A 15517-nucleotide genomic window follows, 5' to 3' on the forward strand; every position below is an offset into this window, starting at 1 on the left:
TGCTGCTCTGTCATCAGAACCCTAACAAGAGTCTTGTTTGTGCAAGGTTGTCTTGTGCAGTCAGATGGAATCCTTGCACAACTCTCACTGTATCCCTATAATAAATTTCTGATGGTGACATACTAGCACTTCATCAAACTTTTTGTATGTGATGCATAATTAGCAAGCATGATGTAATGGAAGATCAGAAGATCATCAGGCGGATGAAGAGGTGTTGACAGTGATTCCATGTTTTGACAGCTGTTTGACAGCTCTGGAAAGGGCAGGGCTGGCTCCACAGCTGTAATAAATCAAGGCCAGTGGAGACTCTGATGGACACCTGAGCTTCATTTGACCTTGATGGGACTTTGAATGGACATGGACTGAAGAGATGGCTCACCTAAGCCTAATTTGGACTTAACAAGGGGCTAACAAGGTAGCTCACAGCTGAGCTGCATTTTGGATAATGAAACATCCAAGGATAAAAGGCAGCTGCAGAAGAAGCCCAGAGCTACCTGACCAGAGGGACCCCACATTCCAGACCAAGAAGGCAACCTGACCCAGAGGGAACCTGACCCAGACCAAGGGAGAAGGGGACTGCCAGGACTCTGCTGGAGGTCACAGAAGAGAGGACTGCCAGGACCCTGCTGGAGGAGACACTCTGATTGAGAGAACACAGAGGAAGGACTCTGCTGCAGAAGACTGGACTGGGAAGACTGGACTGTGCTTTGGAGATTAGACCGTGGACTTGGACTGGAGGCTTAAGACCTTTACCCACTGAGTTAAGTGGAGTTTTGGGGAGGGAAAGCCTCTGGACAAGAGGACTTGCAGGGAGTGCATGTGTTTATAGCAATAAATTTTGTTAATTGCACAAACTGATAAGGAGTTCTGTTCGTTTCCTTTGCACATCACAGCTGCTGTTCTTGGAAAAGGAGGGTGTTAATTAGCCAAAAAGCAGGCAAAGGGAGTTGGAATATTTGGATGGGACAAATGGTAACAAATTGGATTGGGCTACTGATAAAGAGAAGACGCAGTATCGCTTGTGTTGTGACTTGGGAGGGATAGGGAACAGGCAAGTGTTTGATTCACAGTTTATTGACTAGGGAATAGGCAGGTAGATAAAATTAGATAAAATTTACTAGTAAATAAATCAGGGGATTCTCATTTATTTCTACACCTTCATTAAACGATTGTCAATTAAAGGTGAATCAAACTGCATTTGTTTTGACATCAGTAAGTACTTCAAAGGACTGCTGAATTGAGCATTCTGAACCACTTATAAATCTGATTAAGACAGAGCAATACACACAATTAGACAAATTGTTTCCTTGTTATTGGTAACACTACTGTTGTTAGAAGTGCACTCAATCATTCTGAGTTAATTCTGCTGTCAACTTATTTTAAGAATGCTTTATTCAGCTCACCCTTCAGGCTCAGGTCAACTTTAGCTGTGTGAAAATTATTTGTCTTAATTTCTGTTTTAAAGGATCTCACAGCCCAATTGTGAGCTGCCCAGAGCACGGGGCTGCTGCAGCACCAAAATGGCTGCTGAGGTATCCAATGCAACCCGGGCAGCAGCCGCTGCTGCCACCACCTCCTTCATCCCTTCCCTCAAGTAAGGAACATTCATCCCCTTCCCTCAAAGAAGGGAAATAGCTTCGCAGTGTGGCTACTCGATCTGCTGCAGCTCTTGAGCCAGTGCAGAATCAGACTGTGCAGCCTGACATGGGGCTCAGAATCCAATGGAACCAAGCTCCACCAATCCCGCCCTCCTCCCGCCCCACTCCCTTCCCTACCACAGCTCTCCTTGCCCTCTCCCTGCCTTCTTCCCACCCCGAAACACCTCCTCTCCACCTCCCCCCACACCCTCACTCACCTCTCTGCCACCAGGTGGTCCAGGTGATTGCTGGGCAGCAGAATATGGGCCTAGTGCCAGAGCTGACCCAGCACGGGCTCATGCTGGGCTAGCTCTGGTGCTGGGTCTGCGGTAAGGGCTCGCAAATGTGCCTTATGGCATGTTTGCGACAGTAAGCGCCAATGGTGAGCCAGGGCACTCTGTTCAGGATCAAGCCCTTAAATATCAATTTCCATTAAAAGAATTCAGATATGGAGTTGCACTTCTCCTTGAGAAAGTTCCTGAAAGGTGCAAGAGATTTGTCTGGAAATGTCTCTACCATGGCATCCAAGTAACTATACTTTATATAAAGACTATACTCTACATCCGTGTCCTCAAGATTCAGGACATTTCATCACTGGTTGACCTTGATTCCCTCCACAATTGGTTGATATTGGTGCTATTGCTTGAGTCTGGCCTACATTGTCCTGGCCTTGGTCTTCTGAGCTGTGCCTGAACTCTGAAATTGTGGAGAGATTAGTTGATAAATCCTCTTGTTCCTTTAAATTGAAAATGGGCTGGATTTATTCAATTCTCTTCCCACAAGCACTTTAAATCTCTATTTTATGTTATTTCCAAATCTGAACAAGAATTGTATCCATTATCTCCCTAAAGAACCTTCAGAGTAATCTGATTTTTCAGGTCCTAACCATAAGAACATAAGAACAGCCCCACTGGATCAGGCCATAGGCCCATCTAGTTCAGCTTCCTATATCTTACAGCGGCCCACAAAATGCCCCAGGGAGCACACCAGATAACAAGAGACCTCATCCTGGTGCCCTCCCTTACATCTGGCATTCTGACATAACCCATTTCTAAAATCAGGAGGTTGTGCATACATATCATGGCTTGTACCCCATAATGGATTTTTCCTCCAGAAACTTGTCCAATCCCCTTTTAAAGGCGCCTAGGCTAGACGCCAGCACCACATCCTGTGGCAAGGAGTTCCACAGACCGCCCACACGCTGAGTAAAGAAATATTTTCTTTTGTCTGTCCTAACCCGCCCAACACTCAATTTTAGTGGATGTCCCCTGGTTCTGGTATTATGTGAGAGTGTAAAGAGCATCTCCCTATCCACTCTGTCCATCCCCTGCATAATTTTGTATGTCTCAATCATGTCCCCCCTCAAGCGTCTCTTTTCTAGGCTGAAGAGGCCCAAACGCTGTAGCCTTTCCTCATAAGGAAGGTGCCCCAGCCCCGTAATCACCTTAGTCGCTCTCTTTTGCACCTTTTCCATTTCCACTATGTCTTTTTTGAGATGCGGCGACCAGAAGTGGACACAATACTCCAGGTGTGGCCTTACCATAGATTTGTACAATGGCATTATAATACTAGCCGTTTTGTTCTCAATACCCTTCCTAATGATCCCAAGCATAGAATTGGCCTTCTTCACTGCCGCCGCACATTGGGTCGACACTTTCATCGACCTGTCCACCACCACCCCAAGATCTCTCTCCTGATCTGTCACAGACAGCTCAGAACCCACCAGCCTATATCTAAAGTTTTGATTTTTTGCCCCAATGTGCATGACTTTACACTTACTGACATTGAAGTGCATCTGCCATTTTGCTGCCCATTCTGCCAGTCTGGAGAGATCCTTCTGGAGCTCCTCACAATCACTTCTGGTCTTCACCACTCGGAAAAGTTTGGTGTTGTCTGCAAACTTAGCCACTTCACTGCTCAACCCTGTCTCCAGGTCATTTATGAAGAGGTTGAAAAGCACCGGTCCCAGGACAGATCCTTGGGGCACACCGCTTTTCACCTCTCTCCATTGTGAAAATTGCTCATTGACACCCACTCTCTGCTTCCTGGCCTCCAACCAGTTCTCAATCCACAAGAGGACCTGTCCTCTAATTCCCTGACTGTGGAGTTTTTTCAGTAGCCTTTGGTGAGGGACCGTGTCAAACGCCTTCTGAAAGTCCAGATATATAATGTCCATGGGTTCTCCCGCATCCACATGCTTGTAGATCTTTTCAAATAATTCTATAAGGTTCATGAGGCAAGACTTACCCTTACAGAAGCCATGCTGACTCTCCCCCAGCAAGGCCTGTTTGTCTATGCGTTTTGAGATCCTATCTTTGATGAGACATTCCACCATCTTACCCGGTATGGATGTTAGGCTGACCGGCCTATAGTTTCCCGGGTCCCCCCTCTTTCCCTTTTTAAAAATAGGCGTGACATTTGATCTCCTCCAATCGTCTGGCACCGTGGCCATTTTGAGGGACAAGTTGCATACCTTAGTCAAGAGATCTGCAACTTCATTCTTCAATTCCTTAATAACTCTTTGGTGGATGCCATCAGGGCCCGGTGACTTATTGATCTTTAATTTATCAATGAGGTCTGAAACATCTTCTCTTTTAACCTCTATCTGACTTAACTCCTCGGTCAGGAGGGGCCGTTCGGACAGCGGTATCTGCCCGAGGTCTTCTGCCGTGAAGACAGATGCAAAGAACTCATTTAATTTCTCTGCCATCTCTAAGTCTCCTTTTATCTCCCCTTTCCCTCCCTCAGCATCCAGAGGGCCAACTGCTTCTCTGGCGGGTTTCCTGCTTCTAACATATTTGAAGAAGCTTTTATTATTCCCCTTAATGTTGCTGGCCATGCGTTCCTCATAGTCTCGCTTGGCCTCCCGTATCACCTTCTTACATTTCTTTTGCCACAGTTTATGTTCCTTTTTACTCTCCTCATTAGGGCAAGACTTCCATTTACGGAAGGAAGCTTCCTTGCCCTTCACAGCCTCTCTAACTTGGCTGGTTAGCCAGGCGGGTACCCTCCTGGATTTAGTGGAACCCTTCTTTCTTTGCAGTATACACCTCTGCTGGGCCTCTATTACTGTTGTTTTAAGCAGCCTCCATGCACTCTGGAGAGATTGGACTCTTTTTACCCTCCCTTTCAACCTCCTTCTAACCAGTCTCCTCATTTGGGGGAAGTCTGCCCGTCGGAAGTCAAGGGTTTTTGTTAGAGATTTGCCTGGTATTCTTCCCCCAACGTGCACGTCAAAACGGATCGCAGCATGATCACTGTTCCCCAATGGCTCAGTAACGTTTACATCTCTAACCAGGTCCTGCATACCGCACAATATTAAATCCAGAGTCACCTGCTCTCTGGTGGGCTCCGTGACTAGCTGCTCTAAGCCACAGTCATTTAGTACGTCAAGAAATCCGGTTTCCTTATCTTGACTAGAACACAAATTGACCCAGTCAATATGAGGATAATTGAAATCCCCCATGATTACAACCCTGTCCCTCCTTGTCACCTCCCTGATCTGTTTCCTCAATTCAAGGTCCCCATCCAATTTCTGGTCTGGAGGACGAAAACCAGCTTTTAACGATTGCATTAGAAATGGATATTAGATCCTAAATGGCTTGTGCAGTGCAAAAGGCCATCCTTTACTAACTCAAGGGTGATGCACAGAAGCTGTTAATTGTGCTAGGATGCAGTTTCTGAGCAAATAGGTAGAGTGCATATTCAGGGCAAAGGGGGCTAATCGTTGCTTCATTACACAGTGAGAATGTGGCTTACCATTCAGCCCACTTTGGTGGGGCCTGTTCACAATCCCACTTGGAAATGTAGAAGCTGGGGTGAGGGCAGTCCTGAATGTGCTATGCATCTAGGTGACCAGAATACGGATCCAATTGTCCTGCTCTTTTGATGAACTTCTAGTAATGGCATCATGATGTCATGAGTAGACAGCCATATTTTTTGATAGGAAAATTAATTTTTTTAAAGTATATAGAAAAAAAAATCAGATTTCAACTTTCAGCATTGATACCAAGTTGCATGTAGATTTCCCTGAAGTTTATGGGCTTGTTTTGTGTGTGTGTGTGTGTGTGTGTGTGTGTGTGTGTGTGTAAAATCTACTTTTCCCCATCAGGAGAAAAAGAAAATTACCTAATGAAAATACCAAAGAAAATTGCCCCCTATGATGTTGCTATTCTCACACAACACTAGAAACAGGGGACATCCACTAAAATTGAGTGTTGGGAGAGTTAGGACAGACAAAAGAAAATATTTCTTTACTCGGTGTGTGGTTGGTCTGTGGAACTCCTTGGCACAGGATGTGATGACAGCATCTGGCCTAGATGCCTTTAAAAGGGGATTGGACAAATTTCTGGAGGAAAAATCCATTACGGGTTACAAGCTAGGATGTGTATGTGCAACCTCCTGATTTTAGAAATGGGCTATGTCAGATGCAAGGGAGGGCACCAGGATGCAGGTCTCTTGTTATCAGGTGTGCTCCCTGGGGCATTTGGTGGGCTGCTGTGAGATAAAGGAAGTTGGACTAGATGGGCCTATGGCCTGATCCAGTGGGGCTGTTCTTATGTTCTTATTTCCAAAAGGGAAGTGTTGGCCCTCAGGACTCTTTTGTTGGGGCTAGCTTAGCTCTTGTCCTACCCCACTGAAGCAGGGACTGCAAAGTGTCACTTAGGTCCAAATCCTAACCAACTTTCCAGCACTGGCATAGCTGTACCAATGGGACTTGTGCGACATCCTGTAGTTGGGTGGCACTCACAGAGGCCTCCTCAAAGTAAGGGAATGTTTGTTCCCTTACCTCGGAGCTGCATTGCCCTTATGTCAGTGCTGGAAAGTGGGTTAGGATTGCGCTCTTACGGTATGCAAACCAGGGGTGACCTTGATTCAGGGTTACAAGCCAGCTGGTAAAAGGGTAGGCAGACATGTTGGAAGAGCATAGAGAGGTCCTTTCTAAAGTTTCATAGTAGATAACCTGGGCAGCTAGCACAGCGGCCAGCCCATGAGGATTATCTTTAAGCCAACTGGTCCTAAAAAAAAAATCTCCAATTTTCAGTACAAGATGCAAAACAAGCTTCTAAGCACTAATCATTTGCTAGGAGACAGCATGATGTATTAACATGCATCGAGGGGAGAAATGGTTCCTAAATTGTCATGCTTAAAGGGAGATGCCTTCCTTCTGAGGGTCTGTGTTTGCTCTCTTGACACTTGGAGGCTCATTTTATGTCTGCTCTAGCAAATTAATTATGAAAGGGACTGGGAATATTTCTGTGACACCTGACTTCTGCAGCACAAGCACTCATACTTTGGGCCAGTTCTACCAATTATCACCACAATGCAGAAGCATCTTCAGATCCTTCCATGTGGGGCTGCAGTAGTGGCAATAGTGCCGTTTCATCAACTTTTGAATACATTTTCTTGGTGTTTTTCAGTGCAAATGGCAAGCAGATCAAAACTCATTGGCATTTTGTTAGGTCAACTATTAAAAATCCAAAGGCCATACTTTTTTTAGGACCAACCTAAATGACATAAAGTTGTGAATTTGATTTCTTCAGAACTGGATGGTTAAAAAAAAAAAAAGACAGGAAGAGTAGTTGGGCATGGTGGCTGTAGTGATCCCCAAGCTAGCACTAAGAAGGACCACATTCTCTTTGTGAATCGGTGCTTTTCGCAACCCTCTGATCATTTCAACTCACAAGCAAAACATTCTGTCATCTATGTACCTGATATTATTTTTGCTGCCACTATGACATAAGGCCATGTTACAAGACTTCCACCCAATTGGGGGTCAGTGTGTTCACTGACAGCCTTCATGCTGGGTTACCTGAGGAGGTGGTAACCTTCTGCTCCTTTTTTTTGCTGGGTAGCCACCTTGGCTAAGGAAGGATGCAGAGACAGGAGGCCAATTGCTCATGGACAGAAACAGACAGGTCCCTTTAATTAAAAAAAGGCAACAAAAAGACTTATTGAGAGTAAAAAATGAGACACTGGAAGAAACAGACTGCCAGTCCAATTCTATGCTTGAGATCAAGAGACAAAGATCAAAAGATTCCAATTACAACTAGAATGGATTTACAGAAATTCAGCATCCTGTTTGGTTTGAAGTCTCTTGAGCACTGCATTTTGCTGCCCAGAATGGCTCTGATGGCGAGTGGGAGGGGCCGCTTACACAGCACATTGAGGTGCCTGCAGTACTTACCATGCTGCCCCCTCTGTAGCTACACTACTGGAAAGAGGTGTTTCTTCATGGCACTAGCAAAACTCCAAAGCCTGCAGCTTATGCAATCTAGGGAGAAATGCAGACAAGTGTTGATTAGGCTCACAAGGTGCAAAGACCCTGATTTCAGGATGCCATTTTGTAACACAGGGTTACAAACACAATGGCACAACATTGGTGTGGACCACAAACCTGCAGCTGTAGCTGAAAGTGGTTTAAAATCTGGCCATCTCAAATCAAGTTATTTAGGCTTGATTTCAAAAAATCAAAAAACTAAATGGCTCCTGTTGTGGGAAGTTTGGGTTGAGTGTGGGAGTCTCCAGTAGAGCAAAAAACAAATGGCAGCACAACAGAAACTCGAGGCTGATGTCCAAGGCAATCTCTCAGAAGGCAAAGAAGCACTTGACAAGAGAGTTAGGTTCCATCACCAAGATATATTATATACAAGGATATTTACAGCAACACTGGTCAATCATACAGCAACACACATATACAGCACCCTGATTCCTATTCCTATTCCCCCAGCTCACCCTCACTCACCGTTGAGTGTTTGTCTGTGGCCTTGTTATATGCACAAGGCACACCCACAATCAGCTGCACAGAGTCAGCAATCAGAAACAGCTGCTCCCTGTTACTAGTTACAGACTGTTCACCACAGCGTTTTTTACATTCCCTCCTGTGCACAGGACCTGAGTGATTTCCTGGGTTCGGACCTCAACAGCTCCCTGTCCCAAAAGGGCTCACAATCTAAAAAGATGCAACACCAGCAAACAGCCACTAGAAAAGACACTACTGGGGTGAGGCGGGCTAGTTACTCTCCCCCTGCTAAATAAAAGAGGAGCACCCACTTGAAAAATTGCAGGACCACCAACACAGCAGCAGCTACATCCAGTGCACCAGCTAGGACAAAGCTAGTCAGAAAAGGTAAGTAAAGAAAAATACTTACCTTTGTGTCAGTCTCCAGATGGTCCCCATGGGAGTCCTCAGATCTGTGCCAGATGTTTTGCCGGTGTAGATCTGAACCTCTGCAGGTGGTGTGTCAGGCCTGGAACCGGGCCTAAGGGTATGGCATCTATCCTACCACTGATCCACCCCATCATGGGTCTCCTCAGACCTCAGAATAGGTCCTCCTCAGACCTTTAACTGGCGCAAGTCCAAGGAGAGAGAGAATGTGCAGAGAAGGCTGCTGCCAGAGGGGACAGGATCCAGGGTGTGCCATTTACCTCCAGATGCAAAGCACTGACACAAGGGGTTAGGATTGCGCCCTATGCGTTTTAAGATTTTATCTTTGATGAGGCATTCCACTATCTTACCTGGAACAGATGTTATGGAACTGTCTCCATTCCTCCCCCTCCCTGGTATTGCCCCTCCCTGTTCTGCCCTCCTCGCTGTCTCCCCTCCTCCTCTCTCCACCCCTCCTCCACCGCATTACCTTCCTCATTGGGCAGCTGGTGTGCCACCAACATGCACAGGAAAGCTCTGGCCTTCCCACTGTCACTCTGGAAGCACACTACTCAGTGTGATTCCGGAGCACATTTTACAGCCATTTTTTGGCAGTTGCCACTAGCAGAACACGTTCCACAGGCAGCCTGGCCCAACAGGATCAGGCCATTTCTTAGGTATTTTGCTTCATTTGTTATCCTTCATTTCAAGAAATTAGTACCATGGCAAGGATGGTGTTGCAGGGAGATGTGAACTAAGAATACCCTTTGGCTGAATTCAATCCATATTTATAGTAACCTGTATCACTCAGTTCAGTGGGGCTTCCTCCTAAGTAAGTGTGCTGAGATTGAAGCCTTAGGACTTACCTCCAAAAAAAATATTCTCACCATGATTGCCTTAACTGTTTACAGAATATAAAGTTCAGGAAACTTGGCCTTTCAAAGAATTCCTATTTCTGTTCTTCAAAGCAACTTTTAAGGTTTGTCTTTTTCATTCTTTAAAGCAACTTTAAGGTTTTTCTTCTTTTTGTATTACAAGATCTTATGGGCATCAGTACTGGACTTCTGGAGTATAAAAACAGCATTGGCCCTCTGAATTTTTTTTCAAAGATAAATGCAGACCAGAATAGCTAAAAAGGAAGCCAAACTACTGATGAGCTTGCAAACTGCACAGTAATTTCTACTTTTTACCCATAATGTGCCTGCTCCTTTTTTTTTATGTTTGTTTGTTCCCAATCACTATCTTTAACAGATGACACTGTTGAATCATGAGATGAAGGGGGGAACAAGTGTCTTCTTTTATATCTTCAGAAAACTCATATATTGTGAATTGATTCCCTTCCTCAAAGATTGCTTTTTGCATATGTATGATGCCTTTCAACATAGTTGTCAGTAAGTCATTTTATAATGCTTCTCATTTGCAAAATGGAAAGCAAAACAGGCTTCTTGAACCTGGGAGAATCAGAGCTGTTCTATACATGCTGCAGAAAAAGACAGCAGAATTCTGGATCAAAGCACTTCAGACCATATGGCAGTGTGACACTTTGAATATGTAAAAAATTATCTGCATGTAGTGAATCAGCACATTCGGGACAAGGCTATACACGACTGTGTCACTACTACTACATGCAGTGAACTTTGTTATTTAAGGGTCCCTTCACATCTCACCTCTCTGCAGTGATATTATCCAGAATTCTGTTTCCATCACATTATTTTGCATAATTTGCATAATGTAGGTGTGACTCATTGCCTACACTACATGACCTCCAAGGTTCCGTCCAACTGTAACATTCAGTGATGGCCCAATCCTGTCTCCCCCCACCCACCCACCCACTGATACAGCTGAAATGAAAAGGCACATGCTGTATCCATCTGGGGGAGGAGGGCGAGCAGATGGCCTTGAAAAGGAATGGGGATTTAAATCCCCCTTCCCCTCTGTAAGCCCGCCACCCTGCATTGCCGCTCTTCAGACCTGCAGCAGTGATTTCACTGGCACAAGTCCAAGGAGAGAAAGGGGGCAGGGAGCCATGGGTAAGAAGGATAGGATCTGGTGTGTGCCATCACTGCCAAATCCTCACTTCCCGCAGCCTCCACGCACACCCATTCATCCCCCCTCTCTGCCCAATTCCACCCTCACTCACCCACTCCTACCTTTCACACTGGTGTACCTGCTCCGGCAGGCAGCCAGCACAGTGATGGCAAGCCTACCCACTGATGCTAGCAGCACACACTGCTGGAGCATGCTCTATGGTTGCCTTAGGTCAGCCAATGCTAGTGGAATGATAGTTTCACCAGCAGGGCAGCCCATTAGGATTGGGCTGTGGCTCTGTGATTCACCTTCTCCCACCCTTGCTTTGAGAGGAAAAATTTTTGTGCATATGGGACCAACACACATGTGTAGAGTACTTATGTGACATGTTTCTGGTTATGTAGTGCATGCGGATGTGTGCACCTTAATGAGCATGCTGCAAAGTGGCTAGGTGGCTGTTTTTAAAGAGATGTTCTATGCTTGTCCAGGAGAAATATGCTTCAGATCAAAGGTATGATCATCTATCAACCCTGAATACAGTGGGAGAAAAGCATATTGCAGCAGAACTAGTAGCCCACCACTGTTCCTAGCTCTTCCAAATGGTACTTTGTGTATTAGGAATATAAATTCTGTTAGCCAGCTGGTAATTCAGGCTGCATGCTCCTTAGACTTCATTTTCCTAGGGGGAATATATGGAAGTCTCAAGCTGTTCTAAGTTAAATCTAAAAGAATTGGCCCCGGCTATATATAATTTTGTGCTGCGGAGCTGAGAACTTGGCTTTTTTTCTACCAGTGATTAAAGATCATCCACGTCCATTCACGCTGCATCTCTAGTAAATGATGGATTTTTCACATTAATGGAAGAGTCTGCGGAGCCCTCTGGGGTGAGCTATTTTTATAGTTTGGCACTTGAGCTGGTGTAGGAACAGGCTACTGTGCTACAGGCTACTATTCATCTTTGAAAAGTAGACAGAAAAACTTTTTAACTCTGGCTCATCATCCAAACATATGGAGGCCCATGAACCTTCTGGTAGGGAGAGACTGAGGCGGAAGATGCTGGCCTCCAAGAGATGGATGATATCTCAGAGAGATGAAGGTGGGAAGGCAGATCCCTGTGGTGCACACCTTCATATTTTTGTTCTGCTTTGCTATCTTCTCTGGCCAAATAGGTTTTGCAGGGTTTTGAAACGCTCCCAAAATGGCTTAACCAAAGTTGACGTTGAGGTAGAAAAATAATGAGGGCACACACCACAGGCAGCAATGATTTCCTCAGAATTCTCTCAGAAACTGCTCAGAAACTGCTCTGCCTTCAGATGTTTTCTGTAGATTCTTCTCTGGAGGAAGAAACAGGAACAGAGAGACTTACTTTATTTTATCATGCCTTTTGTTCACCATAGAACTCAAAGGAGCACATGTCGGGTTCCCAGGTGGTCACCAATCCTGGCACAGACTAACATTCCCAGCTTCAGGAAGGCAACTGCGTCTTGCAGCCTCAGTCCATGGACACAGACATAACAGTCTTTACCCTGAAGTTTATGTCTGCAGGGTGCTTTGGTGGCAGCATCTGTTTCGATCAAAACGAAAGGTTTTTTGCTCCCAAAGCAAACCAGTTCAGGTTTCTACTACCATGACTTGGCTCTTCCTCCCACTGTTCCCAGTTTCCTACAAATGCTGCTCACAGATTATTTCCAAGACCCAGGTTTCTGCAACTCCTCCTCCAGCAGCCTGTGAGCTGGTGTAGTGTAATGGTTAAGAGAAACTTGCATTAGAAAATCCTTGGTTTGCCTCTTGCTTTTGCTATAGACTCACTCTGTGATCTTAGGGCAAGCCATTCTCTCTCAGCCTCAACACACACACACACACACACACACACACACACACACACCCATTTGTAATATGACAATAGTAATATTGACCTGTTCTTATGAAAACAATATTAGCAATATATTTGAGGCACTTGGAACACAATGAAGATCATGACAAATAAGGCATAATTAATCCAGAATAAAGCTGCTAGTCTGCTAACTGGGACAAGCCCTAGGGAACATATTCCATTGGGTTTGAAGCACTTTAAATGACTCCTGGCCTGTTTCCAAGGACAAGTTTAAGTGTTTGTGCTTGCCTGGGGCTATATCCTATACAGCCTGGGGCTGGTTTTCCCCACATGCACTCGCCCGCATGTATTAAGATCTTGGTTCTCAGTGCTCAGTGTTTGTGCTTCCTGGTAGTGACCAGGAAGAGTTCTGTAGTGCCCTGTCTCTGCAAGGAAAGTGCCTCTTCTAAAATGATGACTTCATGTCATCAAAAGCAAAGACTATGCTTATTTTCTTGAGAATCATTAGCTTTCTCTTGATCAAATGTATGCCAATTTATTCAGTTAATTAATTGCTTAGTCAACTAACAGCCCAGTCCTAACCAACTCTCCAGCACCAATGCAGCTGTGCCAATGGGGTGCATACTGCATTCGGTGGTGGGGGTGATCCCGGAGGCCTCCTAAAGGTAAGGGAACATCTCCTTACCTCAGGGCTGCATCACAGCTGGAACAGCACAGCTGGTGCTGGAACGTTGGTTAGGACTGGGCTACAAGAGTTCTTTAACTGCTGAAGCTAAGCACGTTTGGCCTTATAAGCTGTCTGGGTGTGAGACCATCAGGGAACCTAAATCCTTCTTGAAGCTGCTTGAAGGAAGAGCGTTATATGAGTGTCATACTTCATTCTACTACTTAGGAAACTGCATTCCTCCACCACCAGAAGTATGGCAGGTGTCATAAGGGGACTCTTACTGGATCAGATCCAGGACCCATTTAGTCCAGCTTCCTGAATCTCACAGTGGCCCACCTTGTGCCTCCAGGAGCACACAGGACAACAAGAGACCTGCATCCTGTTGCCACTCCCTTGCATCTGGCATTCAGAGATAGGCTACTTCTGAAACCCGGATGTTGCATACAGTCATCATGGCTTGCAAGCTGAGATAGACTTTTCCTCAATAAATCTGTCCAAGCCCCCTTTAAAGGCATCCAGTGCATGTGAAAGTGGAATGTTTTCTGCAGCAGCATCCAGACTGTGGAACAACTATCTTAGAAAGCTGCACATGTCCCCATCATTACCCACTTTTAGAGCATGCTGACTCACACTCCTGACAGTCTATACACTTTTTAAGTACAATTATGGGTACCTAAACCCAGTCTGCTGTGACTCCAGTTGCAAGTGGTGACCTGGACACTGACACAGAGGGAGATGATTGAGCTCAGGAGGCTCAGTGGCACAGGCTGTGGAGATGCTGGGTCCAACCCTGATACAGAGCCTAAACCCAATAGCCAGGAATCTCTTGAACCAGAGACCCCTGAGCTGGGACCACCAGTAACAGCAACCTCCAAGCCAGATTCCTAGAGAGGCTGGCACTCTTATCAACAACATAAGAACATAAGCACATAAGAACAGCCCCACTGGATCAGGCCATAGGCCCATCTAGTCCAGCTTCCTGTATCTCACAGCGGCCCACCAAATGCCCCAAGGAGCACACCAGATAACAAGAGACCTACATCTTGGTGCCCTCCCTTGCATCTGGCATTCTGACATAACCCATTTCTAAAATCAGGAGGTTACTGACATTGAAGCACATCTGCCATTTTGTTGCCCATTCTGCCAGTCTGGAGAGATCCTTCTGGAGCTCCTCACAATCACTTCTGGTCTTCACCACTTGGAAAAGTTTGGTGTCGTCCGCAAACTTTGCAACCTCACTGCTCAACCCTGTCTCCAGGTCATTTATGAAGAGGTTGAAAAGCACCGGTCTTACTTTTCCAGGGTCTTGCTTACAAATGTATCCATCAAGAGCAGCAATGGGGTGCTAGGCTCCAGATTTTCCCCTTTAAGGCTTGCCACTATTCAAGAAGGGAGTGGAGCTGGAAGAGATAGTCCATCCCAGGAAGCACATAGTAAGGGTTCAGTTGATCTTTGGAAGGTTTTGGAAATTAGAGCAAGTTGTCTGTTGATTGGGATATGCCTAGGATACTGAAAGATCTGTCCTTTACTGTCCTTGTTCCCTAGTCTGCGATTCCTGTTTGAAGTCTTAAAGTGACTCCTGCCTGTTCATTGACCACTCAAGACTTTGTGCTGGATTTGCTTCCTCCTCACCTGCTCAGTGTTTAGTTCTCATATTTATTAATCACATCCACAACTGTTGCCCTGATCCAAATTGAGATCACTCGCTAATTTACAGTCCAGTCCTAAATACATACCCCCTGCCGATGCAGCTGCGCCACTGGAGCATGTGCGGGGGGGGGTCACAGAAGTCTCCTCCAGGTAAGGGAACATTCAGTCCCTTACCTGGGGAGAAGCTTCCATTAGCCTAACTGTTGTAAAACCTTCCATGCTCCAGCCCAATCCTAGATAGATTGGGCTGCTGTGGTACCAGAAGGAAACATTATCTTTGTCAGGCTGGCAGAGGAGAATGGAATGTGCCTCCTTGTCAGCAGCAGAGCAGTGGGGCAGCACAGGAAGCAACTGGTCCCAAACAAAGCCACAGACACAGGCTTGTTGAGTAGAGAAGCATGTATTGGTAAGGATCAGGCAGAAGAGCAGTCAGTCAAACGGTCCAGAAGTCAGGGATACAGCAAGGCGCAGTCAGAGTCAGAAAACAAACAAGCAGTGCTTCACCTCAAACATCCACCACAGCAACGCACACTTGCTGTCTGCACCAGTCTCCT

Source organism: Tiliqua scincoides, chromosome 3 (genome assembly GCF_035046505.1).
Source record: "Tiliqua scincoides isolate rTilSci1 chromosome 3, rTilSci1.hap2, whole genome shotgun sequence".
In the NCBI taxonomy this organism is placed as follows: domain Eukaryota; kingdom Metazoa; phylum Chordata; class Lepidosauria; order Squamata; family Scincidae; genus Tiliqua; species Tiliqua scincoides.